This window comes from Myotis brandtii, unplaced genomic scaffold, assembly GCF_000412655.1.
Source record: "Myotis brandtii unplaced genomic scaffold, ASM41265v1 scaffold112, whole genome shotgun sequence".
Lineage (NCBI taxonomy): Eukaryota > Metazoa > Chordata > Mammalia > Chiroptera > Vespertilionidae > Myotis > Myotis brandtii.
Window position 1 is genome coordinate 3,052,407 of NW_005353838.1, and position 9,689 is coordinate 3,062,095.

At 40.5% G+C, this 9,689-nt stretch overlaps 1 protein-coding gene across 1 annotated transcript in view; it reads left to right on the top strand.

Moving 5' to 3' along the window:
* The first annotated feature begins 3,783 nt into the window (after window positions 1–3,783).
* Window positions 3,784–9,689, top strand: part of DHRS9 (dehydrogenase/reductase (SDR family) member 9) — a 21,898-nt gene continuing 15,992 nt past the window's right edge. The window contains exon 1 of the mRNA XM_005857546.2: window positions 3,784–3,985. The gene's annotated coding sequence lies outside the window, so the exon portion shown is untranslated. The remainder of the gene's footprint in view (window positions 3,986–9,689) is intronic.

Genomic DNA, 9,689 nt, shown 5'->3' on the forward strand with positions numbered 1-9,689 from the left:
CCAAACAAAATAGAAACAGACTCAGATACAGAGAACAGAGTGATGATTGCCAGAGGGAAAAGGGTTTGGGGAACTGGATGAAAAAGGTGAAGGGATTGAGAAGTACAGATTGGAAGTTACAAAATAGTCATGAGGCTATAAAGTACAGCAGAGGAAATACAGTCATTAATAGTGTAATAACTACGTGTGGTGCCTGTTGGGTATTGAAAGTATTTGTAAAGTATATGAATGGCTAACCATTACGCTGTACAACTGAAACTAATACAAAATGATATTGAATGAAAACTGTAATTTAAACATTTTAAAAATACAACAAAAATTTTTAATAAAAATATACAGCCCTAGTACCAATTCATAGTTATTCAGAGAAATGCACTCCACTGAGGGTGACCTTGGAGAGAGGATTCTATTATTATGCCAGGAAGGGGGAGGTCAACATGCACACTCCATGACAGCCTTGGCCCCCACCATCCTTACAAGAGTAGCACCAGCCACACTCCTGCTGGAAGTGCTTTTCTCCATTCGACACCCATTTCAGGATCATCTGTGGTTTGCTCCATGTTCAGCCCTGTGCAGTTTCCAAATGTATGTCATCTGAGAAGCCCAATGCATGTCATCTGAGACAGCCAGGAATCTAAATATTCTCCTTGTATTGTGGTGTCTGAAAAGGGTGGAGAAGGCACCTTTGGAGGGAAACATGGGGGCCTATGAATTTAGAAGGAAAAGGAGAGTCATGTTAGTGTTTTGCAGTATCTAGCCTTACCCCTCTATAATTACCGTTTGTCAACATTTACATTTAAATGAAATCCACTGTGCAATCTTCTGTTTTAAAAAGGAATTAGGGGAAAAATACTATGGCAATTCAGTTCTGGATTTTTTACATCACCTTGGATGACCAGAAGTCTAATGTAGAGTGAGTTCTGAACAAAATAGCACTTTCATAGGTTGCCTTATTACAGAATGGAATGAAGGAAAAATTAGCACTTAAGAGGTGAATTTGAAGGCAGATATAGTTACAGGCCGGATAAAGTGCTGCTGGCAAATGATTCCATTAACTGAACAGCTAAATAGGATCATTTGACCAGAGGAGAAAATGTTCCAACCCTGGTGCCAGGGCTAATAAAACTGAGCTCTTAAAAACCCGGGTCCACTGGAATTGAGGGATTTAGACATAGCAAGAGTTCTAGTTCTAGTTCTCAATATACAAATCAGTCAAAACATCTTTTTTTTTTTAGTCTATTTGGTATTGATGTAAGAAATTTCTAAACCTGTACAGAATTTTTATGAGTGTTTTTGAGCCAAACTGACAACAAATGCCAGGAGGCAAAATCTCAACAAATTGAGAAAATGGCAGTTTTGCAGCTTATTTTATCTGTTAGAATCAAAGAAGGGTTGCGTGAAAGCCATTGGTGGTAGATTAAGGGGGCAGGAGAGACCAAATCAGGGGATATCTCTGGGATTGGATAAAAAATAAGATGGAGAGACATACAGTTCTTTTTTGTTGTTGTTGTTAATCCTTACCCGAGTTTCTTTTTCCATTGATTTTTAGAGAGAGTGGAAGGGAGGGGAGACAGAGAGAGAAACATTGATGTGAGAGAGACACATCAATTGGTTGCCTCCTGCACCTGCCTGCCTGAAGCAGGGATTGAGTCTGCAACGGAGGTACATGCCCTTGACCAGAATCGAACCCGAAACCCTTCAGTCTAAGGTGGGGGGAGGGGATACTCTATCCAATGAGTCAAACCGTTTACAGCATCTACTAGTAGAGTTGTTATTCTGGGAACAAAATAACAATGAGGATTCCTGGGATCTGGTGCTAGGGTAGAGAGGTTGTGCCCTGAGGAGGTCTAGAAAAGACTACTCTGATATTTCAAATGTATGTTATCTTAGATCATGGGTTGGGAACCTTTTTTCTGCCAGGGACCATTTGGATATTTATGACATCATTTGAATGCCATACAAAATTATCAACTTAAAAATTAGCCTGCTGTATTTGCTCAAACATTTAATTAACTCACCCCTAATACCTTGGCAGGGCCAGACATTAATGATTTCTCCGACCTCATAGGGCCAGCAGGCCGGAAGTTCCCTATCCCTATCTTAGATGCAAAAGGACAATAGACAGGCTCACTCAAGATAAAGATTGACCTTTGTTAAGGAAGCAACAGGCCTAGGACATGACTACACACCATGACCTGCTTTTAGTTAGGAATGTTTATGTTCAGACCATCCTATGTGGGTACTTCAGTCTCTGAGTTTGTAAGGCCCACCATGCTGGCCTCTCCTGAGTTTGTCACGTTTAGTATGTGGCCCCTTTTTTGTCCATATTGGGATATTTTTAAAACAGACCTACACTAGACTAGAGTATTGAATCAGCAAAACTTAAGTAGCCTTTTCTTTGTCTTCCGCCCTTCTCTACTTCATGGCTACCCAGATGCCTGCAACTCTCTCCACCTCTCAGTGACAATAACTTGCTCACAAGAAGGGTCCAATATTAATCATTTATATCTTTCCTCATGTGGATTTAAGTCAATGTATTATTTCTCTAAAAGGTTTTCTCTTTAAGTCTTACTCTGACTTATGGGTTGTTAAAGGGGAAAAGTATATTTGGCACATGTTTGGTACCCTAATCTTTACCTGAGGAAATAAAATTCTTTTGGAGAAAAAAAAATCCCCCACTTAATTTATAGGATAATAGCAATGTCTCTAGAGTTAACCTAGACAGATATATTAATTCATCCACTCACCCCAACTAAATCTTAATAAACTGCATTTTTAAAAGAAGGAACACAGAAGAAGCCTGGGGAATCTGAGATGTATAACCATAAACTGGTATATTAGGAAACTGAAACTAAACAGTTTCAGTGGAGTTTATACCCGTCTATCAGCCTGCGTGCCTAAGGGGGAGGTGCAAGCCTGGAGGGGTGGCACATATTAGCAGCATAACTTCCCCCTCATCACCTGTAACCTCAATACTTTTCAGGATATGCCTGGTCAATTATAATACACTCTGAAACACATCACCTTTCCTATTCTCAGGGATCTCAGTTCCCGTGACCACTTCAGTAAGATCTTCTTGTCATACTTTAAAACACTCATTAAAGTAAGACTCAAAATAAATCCAAAGCCTTGTTTCATTAAATTGTTTTGGTCTCGCCGAAACCGTTTTGGCTCAGTGGATAGAGCATTGGCCTGCGGACTGAAAGGTCCCAGGTTCGATTCCAGTCAAGGGCATGTACCTTGTTTGCGGGCACATCCCCAGTAGGAGATGTGCAGGAGGCGGCTAATCGATGTTTCTGACTCTCTATCTCTCTCCCTTCCTCTCTGTAAAAAATCAATAAAATATATTTTAAAAATAAATTGTTTTGGTCTCCTTGCTCACCAATAGTTTTAATAAAAGTGGTAATAAATAAATAAATAATCAGAGACTCATTTCCCCTACCAACTCTCCTAGGACTGAAAGAGTACTAAATCAGTAAAGGCACAGTAACAGAAAGAAAGAAAGACAAGCAACAAACAACCTAGAGATCATGAACAATAATCACAACTCAAGCCTGGTGCCAGGCAGTTTATAAAATGCTTCAATGATATAGTATTTCAGTTCCCTAATTTGGCCAAAAAATTGTTCTCACAGTTAAAGGAAAGTTATTGGTCATTTTTAAGTCCCTTCTGAAAGTTGCTAAATTTTATTTGCTAAAAATACTGCATTTTTAAAATGTCTTTTGGAAACACATGACCCACAGCTTCATGGCTTACTTCATCGATAGAAGACTTAGTCATCATCAAGTGTCACAACAAGGGTGACTCACAGAGTGAGGAGGGAGCCTGACACTTCCTTACACATGTAGGTACTCAGAGCACCTCCACTTCCAGAGGATCAGCCCGGCCAGAGGGACACAACTCTTCCTTCCCCAGCACAGACGACAGATCGCAATCAGCCCAGCAAGTCCACAGCAGCTTCCACTCCCAGGTCGTCTTTAAAAAGGTAACAGATGGCTCAGCTTTGTCATTTATTCCTTCACTGCTCATGTCAATCTGCAAACTGTCTTTGATGTTGTGGTTTAGCCTTTGTCTTTCATGTTATGGTTACTGTTGCTATAAAAAGAAAAAAAATTAAAATGTTGGGAGGCAGTACTGGGTCCAGCTCACAATAGAAGTGATCTGAGTGTCACCTGGGACCTAGCCTTGAGCTCCACAGTCTCTCTTTGAATGTTCTTTAGCTCCCTACAGTTACAATTAAATTGATGTCTAGTTATTTTCTCAGGGACTATTCAGTACCGTCTGTGAAACTGCAGTGAGGAGGGGCTCCAAAACAATAGGAATCTTAGTTGAGTTTCTTACTGGAACAACACATTTGCTCCCAGCTGCAGGGCTGATGTGTATCTATCTGCTTCACCAGTGTTATCAGACGTCCATGTAGAGTTGTAGACGAATGTGCGCACACACACCAAACTGGTGCGAATGCCTGCTGGGTCAGCCGGACAGGGAGATTCCTCCCAGTGCACATGGGGCTCCTGGATCCCGGGCTGACAGCAGTAAACCTGCTTCAGGTTTTACTCTCCATTTTTATAGGATGCAGTGGTTGATGTTTTCACTTCGACTTCTTTTAAAGGAGGAAGTTGGGTTAGTGGTTTTGTTGCTATTTAATCCTGGCAGCCCTTGTTTAAGGCTGTATGATTCAAGCGGTGCTGTGATGCTTTCTCTCCATGGGCTGATTTTAGCAGTTGCGGAAAGAGTTTAAATAAAACACACTGAAATTAAAACTCAGTTTGGGGTTGTACAAATGGCTCTGAAATGTCCTGTTATACTATTTGCTCAAGGATAAGGACTATGCTTATCTTAGTATCCTTTGGCATATATTAGGTGCTCTAAAAATATACTTGGCTAATTGCTGCATAAAATGAAATTGAAATGTTATATCATCTTTGCATTGTATTTTTGAGATTTGAAAACTGTGCCCAATTTTTAGAACAAACCTCAATGTTTAAATGTAAGAAAAAATTATTATTACACACATTTCAAATGGGGAAAATGGAAATTGGTCTTAAAACTCTCACAACAAATTCCATTTTCTTAAGATACCATCTTTAAAAACTCAGATCTTTTCTTCTGCTGAAAGGTAACTATGATTGAAAGAAATATATTGAATACTTGAACACACTTTCTGCATCTCTCTATAGCATTCTCCCTACATTCTAAGCTTTCTTTGAAGCCTTGTAACTATCATGTATAATAAGATACAATATATAATCTCTTTCAGTTAGCAATTTTAATTTGGTGACCATAAATAAAGGAACCGTGGCTTTGACAATAATTCTTAACCTGCAGTACTGTCAGGGGGCATACTGACAAAGTAATAAGCCTAGGAGGGACTGGGAATAATTAATTAATATTTATGGGTGTTATGGTGAATATAAATTAAGAGTTTTGAGAGAAGGCAAAAGGAAATCAGAGATACTTTTATCCTTAGAACTAAAAATGCCAAGCATACATCCAGCAGGTCTTCTACACTGAACGCGGCTGGCACGCCTCTGTGCGGAGACTGAATGAGTCTGCAGAGGAAGAACTACTTCTCCACGTCTCGCTGGCCCCCCACCGCCATCGCCACCGCCACCCCTACACAAAGGGCACTCAGAGTACCACAAGCCTCTCTCTGCTGCAGGAAGCAGGATGCAAGGGAGATGTACTGGGTGCAGGAGCTTCTTCATCCCATTAAGTGAGGGATCAACTCCATATAAGTAGCATCATAATCACTATTACTGTTATTTTAATCAGATCCTCAAAAGAGCATTTGTTGCTTAATGTAAGCATATTCCATGTAGAACCCCTTGGCTCCATCTTAAATCTTTTTAAAAATGTGTATTTTTATTTTTATTGATTTCAGAGAGGAAGGGAGGGGAATGAGAGATAGAAACATCAATGATGAGAAAGAACCATTGATCAGCTGCCTCCTGCACGCCCCGTACTGGGGATCGAGCCCACAACCCAGGCATATGCCCTTGACTGGAATCAAACCTGGGACCTTCCAGTCCACAGGCCGACACTCTATCCACAGAGCCAAACTGGCCAGGGCTCCATCTTAAATTTTTATTGAGCTTTCTGGTGCCTAACTTAAACATTTTTTCCCCATAGAAACATAATTCATTAGTCATTTAGCTTGTGTCATTTGGCCCAAATGTGTTTTTTTTTTTGGCCCAAATACATCAGAAATCTGTGAAAGGTTACTTGGGTTTTAAAAAACACAGAATTTCTTACTTCATTGAAAAGGTCAACACAAAAATGAATTCCAGGATAAGTTAACCAGATTTACAATATTTAAATGTTCAAGAGACTGACATATCTAGACCACTGTCAGTATTAAGAAAGCCTGTGCAAGAAAACCTCAAAAATAGAGTATTTTAGAAAGCAATTGCTAAATGCTCTCTATTGAATGTAGATAAATAACTTAATTGTTGATTCAAGTTAGGCCACGATTACAATAAATTAAAGGTAAATAAAGATGGTACAGATTCCTATCAGTGTTGACAGTTTTAGTACTGCTTTCTCAAACAAAGTCCTCTGTGGACCTATGTGGAAATAAAATCAAGTGATGTAGAACGAACTCAATGTTTCATATAAAAAGTATACTTCATAATGCCATCGAGACATTATTTTCCGTGTGTGTGTGTGATTTCTTTTTAAAGGGCAGAGGAAGATGAATAAAGGAAGTGAAATCAAAGGATCTTATTTTAGATTTTCTACTAGGAAAAGAAAGCCAGAAAGAGAAAGTTAGAAGAAGCAGAAGTGAGCATGAACAGCAATCAAGTTGCAACATTTTCCTATAGCTGCAGTCTGGTGGCTACTCTTTAAGCACTTTGCATGGCAAATGAAAGAGAAAATTGCTTCTCCTTTCTCTATTCCTTTGGCACCTTTGTGACATGGTAGAGAATTTTGATAAACTATCTTCATTCTTCCTGTTGACTGATAATGTGTCCATCTCTTTGTAGTTCTTCCTTCTCATTTTACAGTTTAGTTCAGAGATGGAAGCTTTAGTTCTAGCCATTCTCTGGCAAATAAACTTACCTATGATACCTATCCTACTTGGCTCACAGAGCTAGTTTGACAATTAAATGATATAAATATTACTTGAACACTTTTAAAAAATTTTTGAAGTTATCTAATTGGAAGTGTGATGATGATGATGATGATGATGATGATGATTATTATTTATTCCCTGATAACTGAGAGGGCTCAAAGATTAATCCAGTTATCACCAATCCAATTCTGGGGTTAGAGTGGAAACTTCTTTCTTTTTATCCTCTCTTTCCTTCCACAGCAAGTATCACAAAAGGCACTGGCCATGTAGAAAAGTGTACACACAGCCAGACTTCCAGAGCTGGGAATCCAGGGGGCAGCAGAGCAGAGGATGAAAGCATGATGGTGGAGTAGAATGGCCTAGAGATCAGTTCCAGAAACAGACTACAACTGTATCTTAAGCCAATTAACCTGCTTTTCTGAATTTGTTTCCTCGTCTATAAAACAGGGATCATTTTATTATAAGGTTTACACGAGATAAATATTTACAGATCTTAGCAGAGGGCCTAGAACACGGTAAGCTTTCAATAAATTATAGCCATTCCTATCTGATGCGGTCACCTGTAAAGCCCGAGGACCATGGGGTGGTTTTCTAGGAGCATATTCTGAACTCTGTAGAGTCAACAGGCCTCCCATCTGCAGGGCACCCCCAGAGGAGTCTATAGTGGCCCAAACTCAAAAGCTTCAGCCAGAATGTAAGCCTCACAAATGCAGCGAGTACTAATTTAGTAATTTCTAAATTCAAAAATAGTGTCCTCTGCTGATTCAGTTTTGTTCACTGCTTCCTGTCCTCCTGATGGCAAAAAGGCTTTTATTTTAATCCTAGAAATTAATACTTACAGCAGCAGGATGTGAGTACCATTTATAAGTAACAAAAATTTTCTGTAAGGCCATTAAAAAGTAATCTCTCATCAATACGGCATTACCAAGGAATTAATGACTGAGTTTCCAGAAAAGCAGTTCTGGATGCTGTGAAGCTCTGGACCCCCAAGGTGAGGAAGCTCTAGACCAGTGGTTCTCAACCTGGGGTGATTTTGACCCCCAGGGCACATGGCAATGTCTGGAGATATTTTTGGTTGTCACAACTAGGGAGAGGGGGCTACTGGCATCGAATGGGTAGAGGCTGAAGGTGCTGCTAAACATCCTGCAATATACAGGACAAGTAATTTCCAGGCCAAAATATCCAACCTGCTGAGGTTGAGAAACCTGTGCCTAGATATGAGCAGTACATAGAGTAGACCCTTCACACAGTGAGAGCCACTGATCCTGACATCGCCATAAAGGTCTTCCTGCGTAGCAGGCATTTAGTCATCTTATTTTGCCAGGTACGCTCCAAGGTAGCTATTATCTCTATTTTACAGATAGGAAAGTAGAGTCTAAGAAATGATAATTTGCCCAAAGACCTTCTGATGATAGAGCAACTGGGACTGGACTTCTGCTAGCCAGATTCTGAGGCCTGGGCTCCTCATCTGCTCTAGTGTGTGCGGGTGTGTCTATATGTGTGTGTGTGTGCATGTACATGCATGGTGTCAGTCCTTGTTGCCAAATTTATACTAGTGAAGTGGCTAGTGTTCATTGTGGCTTAAGAAAAATCTCCATGGCCAGTTCATCGGAGGAGGCACATTTAGTGCTGCACCTGTCCTCAGGCACTGCGGCCTGGGGGCTGCAGATCTGCTTTCTCTTTGTTCCCAAACTTGCCCAGTACCTAGGCTCACAGCCACTAGGTGCTAAGAGAACTAGGTTACAGACCGAGGTGCTAATTCCCTTGAACCAAGAGGTTTGTACCTCTACTAAGCAGTTTTCTGTGAGATAAATTGGAAGATAGAAAAATAAGCAAGCAACCCAAGCAACTAAGGTCAGTGTCCTGAGTCTCTGAAATGCTGGGATTAGGGAGCCATGTGGAGGTGACCACAGGGGCAGGGTATGGCTGAGGCAGCCCTGTTAGTCACTGTTACTCATTTACTTCTCGGTGGTCAATGAACCAATGGGCCGTCAATCGGCTTCTGTGTAAAGGTCATGTTCCCAATGACTCTGACCGAGGGCTGCTGCTCAGAGGTGGCATCGTGGCTAAAATACTATTAGAGGTCAAAGTTGGTTTTTGGCTGACTTGGTCCAATGACCTAGAGCTGTGGTCGGCAAACTGCGGCTCGAGAGCCACATGCAGCTCTTTGGCCCCTTGAGTGTGGCTCTTCCTAAGCCTTAGGAGTACCCTAATTAAGTTAATAACAATGTACCTACCTATATAGTTTATGCTTAAAAAATTTGGCTCTCAAAAGAAATTTCAATCGTTGTACTGTTGATATTTGGCTCTGTTGACTAATGAGTTTGCCGACCACTGACCTAGAGGAATGTGAACCTTAGGGACTGAGGAAGAACCAGTATTTTTTAACAATAATATTTGAGTTAAGGATAGGCTTTGCAAAACTCTAGGTCAGGTTGGCAGTCCCTTGGATGCAGGATGCAGGCTGCAGGCTGGGACACTAGCATCTGAAATGACCCTGAGCCCAGAGGTGAACCTCATAAAGATAACACAATTTTTTTCCCCTTTTTCTTATTGATTGATTTGAGAGAGAGAGAGAGAGAGATCAACTTGTTTTTCCACTCATTCATGTATT